Source organism: Ciconia boyciana, chromosome 9 (assembly GCF_034638445.1).
Source record: "Ciconia boyciana chromosome 9, ASM3463844v1, whole genome shotgun sequence".
NCBI lineage: Eukaryota > Metazoa > Chordata > Aves > Ciconiiformes > Ciconiidae > Ciconia > Ciconia boyciana.
The window spans coordinates 44,599,554-44,612,212 of record NC_132942.1 but is presented as its reverse complement, the minus strand read 5'-3'; the positions used below and the strand labels follow the sequence as shown (position 1 = coordinate 44,612,212).

The 12,659-nt window shown below is 58.5% G+C and overlaps 1 protein-coding gene across 9 annotated transcripts in view; it reads right to left on the bottom strand.

Annotated features, from left to right (window-relative positions):
- The window catches only part of ZNF469 (zinc finger protein 469), a 70,948-nt gene that overhangs the window by 14,715 nt on the left and 43,574 nt on the right, over positions 1-12,659 (bottom strand). For 4 of the 9 annotated variants that reach the window (XM_072873432.1, XM_072873435.1, XM_072873433.1 and 1 more), the window contains one exon: positions 3,861-3,930. The exons of 3 other annotated variants lie outside the window; for them this stretch is intronic. The gene's annotated coding sequence lies outside the window, so the exon portion shown is untranslated. Of the gene's footprint in view, positions 1-3,860; positions 3,931-12,352; positions 12,548-12,659 lie in introns of those variants that run through there. 2 more of the 9 variants (XM_072873439.1, XR_012044191.1) reach the window with 2 other exon arrangements.

The window sequence follows — 12,659 nt, the reverse complement described above, 5'->3', positions numbered from 1 at the left end:
CCCGGAGAAAGGACTTGAGCTTCTGCTGCCTCTGCCTTAACTTTAACACCACCTGCAAATTGCCCTCGCAATTTTAGACGCTGTTAGGTAGGTGAAGGAATAAAAACTAAGTCCTGAATTTCCCAGCTGATTTTACAATACAGGACCTCAGGGCATTAGACGTGACGCACAAGTCAAGCGCAGCCTTTTAAAAGGTACCACCAGGATTTTAGCCCCAGGCACAGGTTATATTAAAAAGAAGAGTGAAGCCCTGTTTTAAAGACTCTCTTTTTAAAAGTCTGTAGGAAACAGAAAGGGTTTCTTTCTCCTTCCTCACTAGAAACGCCTCTGTACTGTCTGCCGCAGGGGGCAAAGGCATGATACTGCTGGGAGCTGGGGAGGGGGCGACCTGGCTGCAAAGAAATGTGAAATTCAGCTTATTAGTCTTCTCCTGAGTGTAATTCTTACAGCTCCCCAGCCCCATTCGGGGTCCACCCTGCACCGCACAGCCTCGCCATCCCTGCCCAGCAGCGATCTGAGCAGAAAATAAGAATTTCTGCAAGAAAAGGGGAGCTACCTGCATCTCCTCGGGGTCTCTGCAGCATGCATGGGTCGTCCCAGTTCACATTCGATGCTTTGCATGCGCACAGCAGCCGGGGCGAGCGCCCGGCGCTCCGCGATGCTGCTACAGCACATATGTGTTAATAATATTATCATCGTGCACGTATAGAGGCGGCAGAGCCACGGCTGCATCCCCGCCGCTCCTTCTGCAAAGATGCTGCGAGGCTTTGCAGGGAGGGGAAGGCAACGCAGCGGGGAGAGCCCAGGGGGGCTCCTGGGGGTCCCCTCTCTGATTAGAGCTGCCGGGCTCAAATTCCTCCACCATTTCACACCCCGCTAAGTGAAATGAATGCGGGGCTGATTTGGCCAGGCCCTATGCGTTCGCCCCCCGCGTGCCGGCCAAAGCTCACACGCGGCCCTTTGGCACGCAAGGGTTTTGCTTGCAAAACAATGCGCCACTTATGCCGCTTCCAGCCACAACTGCAAAGCCTGTTTGCTGCTGTTTAAATTTGCAAAGGCTCCTTGCCAAGATAAAATACCCAAGGCCAGCGCTCGCTACATTATCACAGTCGTGCTCTTTCAGCCACATAAAGGCGCCCTTTTTTTTTTTTTGGAAGGAAAGGCTCGTTTGTGTATCCGTAAAGCTGCAGGATTTGCATGGCAAGGGCTGGGGTTTGCTGGTGCATTAATGCTGAGCGCCAGGAGAAACAAACACTGTACTCCCTGTGCTGGCAGAGTGATGGAGATGGGGAAAGCAGAGCCGGTGGCACGCAGGACTGTCCTGCTGAGGAAGGGGATCCACGGGCCGTGCCTGGATGCCCGGCAGTGGTGGCAGAGCCTGGGCAGGAGATGGGCACGAATTTATCCCATACAAACGACAGACGGCGCACGGCGATAAGGGCAAGGTGTAAATTAGGGCTTCGTTCCCCAAAACCCTGACGCTTGTCCCCGCGCCGGGGCTTGGGGGTCCCCCGTCCCTGTGTGGGGGTCCCTCCCGCTGGTGCGTCACCATCTGCAAACCCAGTGGCGGGGCACGATGGCATGGCAGCCCTGGGAGCAGCACGGCGCAGAAATCTGGAGCCTCTCGGTGAGGCTCAGCCAGTGCCGCTCCCGATGGGGCGTTCGATAAGGAAGGCTGGGCGTGCTGATTTAAAGCGATATTCCCCAGGTAGCTGCCTGCCTCCATCACCTGAGGGTTTATGAATCCAGCCGAAACATAGTTCGCTCCTTGCGGGATGGGAAATCCAGAATAAAATGAAAATAGGGACCATTTCATCTTTTTTTCTTTTTTTTACAGGCTCTCAGCCTGCTCCTTAGCCTGCCCCAGGGACCAGGCTCCTCTTTGGGTTACCGCTGGCATCGCTTCTTGGGTTTTTACGTTTCAGCTCCTGGAAGAGGAGGTGGAAAGGGATGGGATGGGGGCAAAGGAAGGTTATGCTTTAAAAAAAGCATGTGATATTTATTACCAGGCTGCCCGGCCACAGGGAGAGCGATCCCCACCTGCAATTGCATGCCCTGCCTGGTGCTCAGCCCTTTCGCCTGTCCCTGGAGCATCCTCCCATGCTGGGGCCGACACGGGGCCACCCACAGCCTCCTGCAGCCCCTCTGCGGCTCGGGGACACAGGGACAAGCCGAGCAGCGATGGCAGGAGCCTGGCTGGAAAGGCAGAGCCTAGCCTCCAGCTCCGCGGGGCAGGTCCCACCCTGCCGGGAGCCCCAACATGCCAGACGGGTTGTGATTCACCGCCCCGGCTCTCCGGCACCTGGAGCCAAGCGGCTCGGCTCTCCGCACCCTGAGAGCCAACCGTGCCCGAGGGGCAGAGCCGAGGGTCCCCTGGGGCTGCCCATGCTCCCCGAGCACCTTAGCGCTTCCCCATCCCTTTAGCACTTATTCCTGGGGGACTGTCCCAGCACGTACGTCCTGGGGGGCTGCGTCACCCCCAGCCCTGATAGCGTCTCCTTCCCAAGAGAGAAGAGCTGGGAATCCCACCAGCAGGATGCTGAAGCTTGGCATCTCAGCCGGGACACCGTATGGGGACCACACCACGAAGACCGAGGGGACCACCACGTCCCCCACCGCGGGCAGGGCAGCAGCAGGTGAAGCATCTCCCCGGGCCTCAACCCCGCTCTGGAGGAAACAGCCAAAAAAACCCCCCACCCAACACCCAACAAGAAAACCCCACCAGCTGCTGAAGCAAAGCACAAAGAAAGGGCTGGAATGGCGGCTCTGCCTGCAGAGGGGCAGGTTCAGCCCCACTGCCCAGCCCCTGCCCGGGCTTAGTCGAACATCGCTTTGGGAGGAAGGAAAAGCTCCTTCCCCGCGGCGGGGAGCGGAGGGATGGCCTCGCCGGGGGACCGGGGAGAGCCAGGTTCAGCGCTCGGCTCGGCCTCTCCCTTGCATGACCTTGGGTAAGTCAGTTAATCATGGTGACTCAGCCCTCCATCTGTAAATCAGGCCCGATAATGCTTCCCTTCGCCTATCTGCTCTTTGTATCGTCTATTGAGATTAACAAGGCAGGGACTGTTCTTGCTATTTGTATGCACAGTGCCCGGTCCGGCGAAGCCCTGATGGGGCTGGGAGACGTGCAGGGCTGGGTGTAAGGGGCTCCGGTTGGGGTGGGGGTCCTGGGGCTGCGGCTCCAGTCGGGGTTTGGCACGGGCGAGCTGGCAGGCTGCTCCTCCAAGGCGAATAAACAACCATCCCAGGACGGGGCTGCTGTTATCTGGGTGGGTATCGCGGCCAGAGGCACGGCGGTTTTGGCAATGATGGCTCCGGGACGGGCGTGGGAGTGGGTGGGAAGAAAAAAAAAAAAAAAAAAAAAAAATCAAGATGCCAGTTGGGTGGCATCACCCAGGCGAATGCCCTTCGCTGCGGCTGGTGGGAGGGAGATGGCATGTGGGGGTCCCAAAATGAACCCCCCTGGCTCTGCGGGCTTTCACCGGCTCCACAAGACACGGGGGGGACTCTGAACACGCTTTGGGTTTTTGTCCCCCAAAAAGGGGCATTTAACCGCTGCCTAAAGGATTTAAATCCTACCCAGGCGGGTCGATCCTATCCAGGCACGGCTTTGGCCAGGGCTTTGAAAAATCCCTTCCCCTTGTGAACTGGCCCCTTCTCAAAGCCCGGCGCCTCTTTAAACTTTCTGCCTCTCGCAGCCGGGCTGCTGCGGGGCCAGAAAAGCAGCCGGGGAGGTCCCCGAGCATCCCTGCAGCAGGGGCTCGGGAGGGCTGGGGACATCCCCTGAGCCTGCCGGGGATGAGGAGGAGAGCGTCTGGCTCCCAAAAATAGCATCTGACCCCGCGCTGTCAGCTGGCCCGTACCTTGGCACCCTCCGCCGCTCAGCTACTGCCGGGACTTACTTTCACCTCCCATGAAATATGAATTTCTTGGCTGCAAAGGAAAGAGAAAAATATGTCAGGAATCTGTGTTTGGCTTGGCCGCCGGCACCACGGCGCGCAGGGAGCGCTCGGCCGCCAAAAGGAGGGGTTTCCACCCCAAAATGCCCCGTCACAGCCACCCCCAGCTGGGTCCCTGCGGGTGGGTGGCTTTGGCTGGGTGCGTGGTCACAGGGTGCTGTGGGAGTGAGGAAACTGAGGCACGGATGGAGAGGGGGTCCCACCTCCCCCTCTTCTGCACCCCAGCTCCATCCCCTGCATCCCGGCCACCACCTCCACCCATTGGGGTCCTGCAGACCCAAAGCCTTGCAGGGGCTCATCGTAACCGCGGTCAGGATACGGCCCCGAGTGGCAGGAAATAGCCTCGCTGGTGCGAGGAGGAGGAGGAGGAAGAGGAGGAAGGGGAGACTGAGGACAGCCAAAGCCCAAACCACAGCCCCGGGCGCGCTCAGGGCACCGGCCAGCCTCCGGCAGGTGCCGAGAGCGGCCGCGGGGCAGCTGCCAACCTGCTGCCAGCCAGGCCTGATCCTGCACCCTGTGCCCAGTGATGAGCCCAGGTCCCCCCCGCCGTCCCCGGCCCCCAGTGCCCCCCAGCTGGACCCCCGTGATGCCCAGCCCCGAGCAGGCAGGCGGTGGGGGAGCAGCCCGCCTTCGGCCCATCTCCATCCCGTACCGCGCCGGATCAGGCTGTGCTCCCGAAAACGGCACCTGCCTCCATTACACCTTGGGAATGAGCTGGGAAAAGGGCGCTTTTTCCCAAGTTTGGGGGAAAAAAAGGGGAGATTTTAAGGGATCACTGTTACCTCCCTGCCAGCCCCAGCCCCAGCCTGGGGTTAACCCCCGCTTGCTGCTCCCCGGGAGCACGTGGGTCACATCCAGAAACACCAAACCCTGCTCTGACATTAACCCATTTCCCGATCAAATAAAGAGAAAAGCAGGATGGAGGGGTCTGGTTCCCGCCCGGGCACGACGCAGCGCGTGGGAGCATCTCACCGGGCGGGATGTGACACCTCCCGTGCCAGCCCTGGTCCCTGCTCGTCCCCGGGGAGGGAGGCTGGGAGCGGGGACCGGGGCTGGCCCCGTGCCCGAGCGCTGCCCAGGACCAAAGGGACAGGTCTGGGAATGGACAGAGGCTCTTTCTGAGAAAAGCTGGGGGGAGGCTGGAGCATCCCTTGGGCAGAAACCGCAGCGGGAAGGAGCTGAGCCCTGGTGCCGACAGCTTGAACAGGACCTTGTGAGAGGGGCTGGGAAAGATGCTGGGAGTGTGTACACACACGCGCGCTCCCGGATGGTCACGTCTGGCTGTGTCGGGGCGAGGAGCACTGCAAGAAGTTGTTTCCAGCAGATTTTTCTGGCCCAAGGAGAAGTTGGAAGGTGATTCAGAAAGTTTGTTTCTTGCTCACGATGATCCAAAATTGATTTTCTGGATCTGAACAGGTTTGAATTTCCAAGCTGGTGAGAATCCAACTTTCACTCGGGATCCAGATTTTGCAAACAATCCTAATCCTTCCTCGGTTTATAATGCAAAATAGTGGAGGAGGGCAGGTCCCTGGGCGGGCACGGCGGAGCCTGGCAGCTCCCTGGGTACCCCGTGAGACGTGGGGGTGTTGCAAGCCGGTGTCTCGGTGCCGTGCCCAGGTCCCTCCCAAATCTTCACACCAGCCGACCCGGAGACGCTGCGAGAGGAGGTTGCAGGTCTGGCAGAGGGGATGCCCCACGGGACACGGCCCAGGGGAGGTGGCTGGGGTGGGAGGGAGAGGAGAAGATGTGAGATACGACTCAGCCCGGGCTGGAGGTCACCCCAATCCGATGTCTGCGTGAAAAGGGACGGAGGGATGAGGGTGACCTGGCAAAGCAAATCCCCTAATTCCCTGGCTGGGCAGTCATGGGAGCTGGGTGTCAATCAGCTTCGGCCGCTCGCTCCGGTCCCATCCCCGGCCGCAGCCAACAGCCTCTGAGTCTTTTCCAAAGGAAATAAGATGGCTGGTGATAGAGAGCGGCGAGGCTCTCCTGAGGTTTAGCTCAGTTTCTTCTCCATCGCGGAGCGGGAAAGGCGAGCGGGGCCGGGATGGGTTGGAGCAAGGTCAGGGTCAGCTCCCAGACTGCCCCCCCAAAGCAAGGGGCTGGCCTGGTTCTGGTGTGTTTGGGCATGGGTGAGCAGAGCCCCTCAAAGCCTCTGCTTCCCTAAAAAACCAGAGGCATCGGGCATCTGAGACCTCCTCCCCTCCTGCTCGCCGAGCCCCGAGACTGCAGAGTCTTTAATCTCCCCCCGGGAATCAGCAGAGGAGCTGGGCCTGACAGCAACATCTTTGTAGGGCTGTAATAAAGAATGACTTATTTTGACATTTATTTAAGAAATATTAATCTTTCATTTTCCTTCTAAATGCTCCTGTTTGCTAAGGAACTATCTGTTACCTAAGTGCTCCGATAAATCTTCTAAGGTAAAATTACATGTTAGATGCTGCCAGAAGGGTACATTTAAGAATACTTCCTAAATTATCAACTGCATTAATCTTAATTACTTCGGTAAAAGTAGAGTCTGGCATTAGGGTGAACTAAATTGAACGGGTGTTTGTTTGTCTTTATCATATCACATATTTGAGATCATTTAACAGAACGCAGATAAAAGGCACGCGGGGCAGCGAGGTACAGAGCAGCTGCCTAATGAAAATGATGGCTCCGGATGACAAAGAGCAGGCGGGAGGGGACCGCAGGAACCCCTGGGGTCCCCGACGCAGCAGGACCTGCCTGGGGCAGGGTGGTACACGGGCAGAGGAGCACGGCAAAAAAAATTAAAAAATAAAAAAAAAATCATCAACATTAACTCCTTAGACACCGTTTTGAGTGATTAAAGCAGAAGATTGGGAGAATAAAAGCAGGTCGGTGTCCCGCCGGGTGCTGGGGGAGGCGAAGGGCTCTGGGTACCAGTGCATCCCGCATCACCCCGTGGGTGCCCCGGCAAGCGGCCCGCATCCTGCCAGGGCGCAAACGGGCAGAGCAGGACGGACCGCAGCCCGTGCTCAAGTTTTTGCCGCAATCTGGCTGCTGTCCTGCTTATTTGGAGAACCGCGGCGTGCCCGAGTGGGCCCAGGCCCTCGCTTCGAGATGAGTGCGTTGCTCAGTATTTGAAGGCACAGAAATGAAATTAAGTGGGGGATTAAGTGCTCTCTTTCACTGGGGCCTTGGAGAGGTATTAAATATTGCTGCGAGGAAATCTCGCCATCTCCCCGGGTCTGCGTGACCTGGGCAGATTCGTTATCAAAGTGGAGTGAATTTGCATAAGCCAAACGGGAGGATTTTCCTCTCTCTCGCTTGCTTGTGTTTTAAATTTAACAAAAATTGGTCTATCAGCACCCCTGTGCATGGGATGCTGAAGGGGAGCTGGTGGAAGAAAGGGAGAAATGATTCTGTGCGCTGCCAGAGATGCGGATAAAGGATGGATTTGGGGAAAGGGGAGCCCAGTGGCAACACCTTGACTGTCCCCAGCCCTGGCTGACCCCCTTGGGCATCGCCACGGCATGGCACGCTGGCATCCCACGTCACCATATCCCCCTTGCCCCGCTTTCCTGGGATAGGGCCCTGCTCCACATTTCTCTCCTAGCCTTCCGTGACCCCAAAAAACCAGAAGAAAAAAGCAAGAAAGCAAAGGCAATGACACCATTCCCAGGCCAATATCACGTTTCCTTCCTCCCCGCGGAGCCTGGGTCTGCTCCAAGCTGCCTTCCCCTCTGCTCCCGCTCCCAGCCCTGGTCAAACGGGGACAGGAAACCCGAGAGCAATGAGCACATCCCCGGTATTTTCACCCAAGCCTCAGTTAGCTTGTTGTCCTTTTGGCATCCTTCTCCTCCCCTTCGCTCAGTGGCACGGCTGCCGGAGCGGCTGCTCGGGATGTGGGGTGGGGAGGGACCATGGCAGATCAGAATCTGCCCCACATTCATTTGTCCACTTCTGCCTTTGGGCAGACGCACGCACGCACACACGTATCTCCGAGTGAAATTAATTGCCTCATTGCAGTTAACGCAGTCACAGACTTCAGTCGGGGTTGGCTGGATGCACGGCAGCAAGGGCACGAATCCAGCCCTCACCCATCGGGGTGCTGTGAGCCTCCCACCCATGGGCGAGTGCCCGAGGAAGGCCACTTTCCTGCAGGTCTCATCCTGCTGATGACAGTCAACCCCGGTGACACCAGTCGTGCCGAGCCCCAGCAGACAGACGGACAGACCGACACCTCCCCGGCGGAGACCGGTCTTTGCGAGCGCCGCGAAATCCTGTCCTTCCTCTTCAAGCTGCTCTGGCTTAAAGGGTGCAATGGCCCCAGAGCCCCGCACGCAGCCGGGTTTCGGCAGACAGAGAGCGCGGCATTTCACGCCGGGGCTTAGGCAGACCACGGGCAGCACGAGGACCGTGGGCGGCACAAGGAGCATCACGGCACCGGCCAGCAGCCCCGGCACGGATGCTCTGAGCTCACCCACCAAGTTGGTTCAGATGATCTTGTCAACCCCCCCGGCTTCTCCCCGAGCTCGGGCAGGAGGGATGACCCACGGTGGGAGCCCTCCCAAGCCCATCCCTGGTGAGACAGACCCCTCATCCCCTACAACCCACCTGGGACCATCCCGGGGAGTGCCACCCATCCCTGGTGGTACCCGACGGCCGCGGCAACCATCCCAGAGATGCTCCTGTCCAGCCTGAGCCAGTTACTGCGGGATCTGATAGGAGGAGACTCCTGCTAGATTTGGGGGCTTTTAAGCTGTCAACTTCCCTATAATTATTAGCAATGTTTTAAATAAGCTCTCTTCTGAAATTTGCTTCTGAAAGACAAGATTAATGAGCATTTCCTTTGGGGATTTATTGCACTGTTAATTATTCTCTTCCAGAAATTTGGTTCAGAATATTATCAGCTTTTTTTTTTTTCAATTAAAAGTGATTATAATTTGCTCTGTATAAAAGAAAAGTGGATTTAAAAAAAAAAATTATAATATCCCCCCCTTCCTGATTAAGTATAATAGTCAAGCGATGGAGATAAAAGTAGCCAGTGGCTCTGGCAGGCCACGGCGTGCAGACGTGAACTTGGCGTGTCCCCCCGCAGCAGCTCCGTCCCCGGTGGGGTCCCGCTCTCGGGATAACGCAATGCACAGAGGCCGACTTGCAATTTATGGAGATTTCCTGCAGAGGGAAGCAAAGGTGTCCGCAAGCAGCCGCCCAGCGCGGTGCCAACTTTGGACAGGGGGTTCAGGGAGGAGAAGGCTGGGGATGGCGAGACCCAGCCATGCTGCTCCAGCAGGCACCTTCTCCCAAATAATATTTGGCTGCAATTTCAGGGCTCGTGGTGGGGGCCAGGAGATGCTCCATGGGAGACCGATCCCTGTTGGATCGTGTAGCAGGAAGGTGTTGGTAGAAATGGTGCTTTCTCTTTGCACTGAAAAAATGCCTTTTTGCAGCAGGAAAGCTGCGGGGTTTGAAGCGGGACCCGAGCAGGGACAGCCCTGGAGAAGGGGCTCAGGTCCCTGACACGCAGCCCGGGCCAGGCACCATCGCCTCACCGGTTCACACGCCGTTTGCCCTCCCCAGCAGACATTCCTCGTGTGTCTCCCAAATGCAAAACATTCGGAAAATGCTCCGAATACAAATGCTTGCTTGGTGGGGGACGGATCCGGTTACACCCAGGGCACAGGGGGGAGCAGCCCCACGCATGGCTTTGCTGGAAAACACCCTGCAGACTGCACTCGAACCCGAGACCCGAGACCGTCCCTGCAAGGTTTGCTTTAACCCCAGGCTGTCCCTGCAAAAGCCCCGCTGCTTGGCTTGGCTGGTAGAAAGCAAACAAGATGTGGAGCTAAATGCAAAGGCTGGTGGGGAGATGCCCCGTACCGGCACGTCTCTCGCTGGGACAGGCAGATGTGGCTGGTCCCTGGCGGAGCTGCGGCTGGGGTGACCCGTGGGTGCTGTCCTGTCCGCGTCCCCTGGCACACAGAACTCTGCTGGCGATGGCATGCTCCGGGCTACGTGGACACGTTTCGGGTGCCACCCGCCCTGAGGAGTGAAGGCGCTTGCGTTGCTGCCTTGGAGGGCTTCAAGCAGCAAGCTGGGATCACATACCCGAGCCCAGACACCCGGGTGAGGGGCACATCACAGATCGAGTGGGATCACAGGGGCGTGCAGCCCGGGCTCTGTGCATTGCCCACCTCCCACTGCACCTTCCCTCTGCCTACCCAAACGTGCCGGCCCGCGGCACCAGGACCTCCGACTGCAATGCCGTGGGTATCCCCCTTCATCCAGCCCCCACGAGCTGGCACGCTGGCGCAGCCGTGCCGGCACCACTGGCTTGCATCCTCCATGAGCTCGCACACGCCCTGGCGACGTCCCTGCGACATCCCTGCCGCTCTCAGGAGCGATGCCGGCTCCGTCCTCTCCCGCGGGAGCCCCGGCACTCGCAGCTGGCATCGTGCAGCCATCCTTGGCTGCCTGCGACCTGCAGCTGCGGCACAGACGCCGCTGCAAAACCCACATGGCCGCATCCCTCCCTGTCGCTGCCGGAGAGCGGGGACCCCGCCAGCCCCCGCAGCAAGAGAGGATTTTAATCCCATTCCCTTAATTGACTGCCTATTTACTCCTTTCTGTAATTGATGTCCTCCGCTCGGCCACAGAAAACCCAGCCGGGAGCAGGTCCTTGCTGCCTGGCCCTTGGTTTATGTCTGCTCCCGAGCATTTCCCCGTTGCTTGGCCAGCGACGTGCGTCAGCCTCTTGCCATCCTCCCCACGCCAAAGGGGAAGCAGATGGCTTGTGGGCCGGGGGGAAGGGAAGCGCCTGCAAGGAGGGAATCACATCCTGGAGAGCAGGGAGGGCAGCTCGGGAATTTTGGGGTGTGCCCCCCCTTTAGGCTCCCTCTCCCATCCGTGGGGTTGGGATGCACCCATGGGTAGCACATCGCCATGGGGAGCTGCACCCATGGGAGGTGGGAGCGGGGCCACGGGGATTTTGATGGAGAGCGACCCGGTTTGGCTTCCTCTGGATGGGGCTGCTGCCTGAAGCCAAGCTTGCCATCGCCTCCAGCGCCTTGCTCGGCATTTTCCCGGGATTTGCGGCCCTTCGGAGGCAGGAGGGATGTGCCACATGGGAAACCGCAGCGCAGGGTCGAGGGTTTAGGAAAGGGCTCAGACTCCAGCATCACCGCAGCTCCTCGCCAGGACGGACCCCGAGCTCTGTTGTGTCTGAGCTGCAAAACTCACTGGCTGCCCCGGTGCCGAGCTTTTAGCCCACGCTGGGGCATAGGCACGCCGGGAATGTTGCATTTTGGGCAGCGGGACCCCAAAAAATGAGCTGCCCTGGTGCAGCCCCCTCCCACCCTGGTTGGCTGTGGACGCCGGCGCTGAGAGATGCTCTCTGTTCTCAACGGGAGCAGAAACGCTCGGGGCCAAGAAAAACGCGCGGAGCTATAAAAAGGCTGGCGAACAGAGGGACATTCATGGCAAACTTCAATCGGCCGCTTCGTAAAGATGCTGCTTGCAGTCGGGTGGGTTACTCGGCCCCGACAGCCCCAGCCGGGGAGCAGCGGACGGCTGCCAGCAGCAGGATGGCAAGCAGCTCAGTCCTCTGCCCGCCAACGTGATGGGGACGCGTCAAAGCATCAGTGATATAAAAGTGGGATGGATTTGCACGCCCCGCCGATGCTTCTGTGGTTTGTAGAGTGAGGAGGAGCTGGACCAAAATCCAGCCATGCTTTCCATCATCCCTCCCGGGTGTCCGGTCCCCTCCGGCCCCTCTCCAGGAGGGTGACGGCAGCCTGTGGCCACAGAGACCCTCCCGCGCCATGAAACATCAAAGCTGGGCGGCTGCTCGGGTCAGGTTTGTTTGCAGGTGCCGAACACGAGTCCGGCACATGCCTAAAACTTCAAAGGGCGAGTAATGAAAAGCATTTTGCCGATGGGTTTCCAGGCACACGCAGCCCTTCCCGCTGGTCCAGCTGCTGAGTGGCAGATGTGGGGACACATCCCCGTGCCCTAGCCATGGCAGGAGAGGGCACGAGCCAGGTGATGCCAAGGTGGAGAAAATCCACCGAGAGGCTCCGTGCTATTTCTTCCGCCTTTTTTTCTTCTTTTCTTTTTCACCAGGCATCCGTGAGTGAGCGCAGTTGAATAATGCTAATATTCATCGCCCGGACAAGCCCAGGCTCTGTTTGCTCGGAAAGCATGTTTTCTCCAGAGACACGCCGAGCGACAAAATCCCCTTCCTCACGCCGGTGTATTTTTCTTTCATCAGTCAAAAAAATTAGCAGAGGATATTTCAGAGGGCTGGAGAATGGCATCCTGCAAATATTTTCCTTTTGCTGGTCCTGCGTGAGGTGGAAAAGCACTCGGGGTCCAAGCCCATCCCTGCTGCGCTGGTCTGGGTACCGGTCCGGGACAACATCCCTCCTTAGCGTGTGCTTGCAAGATGCAAAGGGAGGACTGGGAATTTCCCTTCTGCTTCGGGGTATGGTTTCCAGGCAGAGCAGGGAGATTTTAAGACGTTATCTCAGGGACACCAGGTCTGAGGAAAGGATGCTGCTGCCCTTCCCATAGGGAAAACACAGACGCAGCCGCTGCCGGGGCTGAATCCCAGCGGTGAGGTGATGCTGCAAGCAAAAAGTGGCTGGAAAGCACAGAAATGGGGGGGGATCTGGCCATTGCCCCGGGCCCGGGGCGGGCAGCATCACCAGGGACTGGGCTCCATGCTTTCCCGTGCGT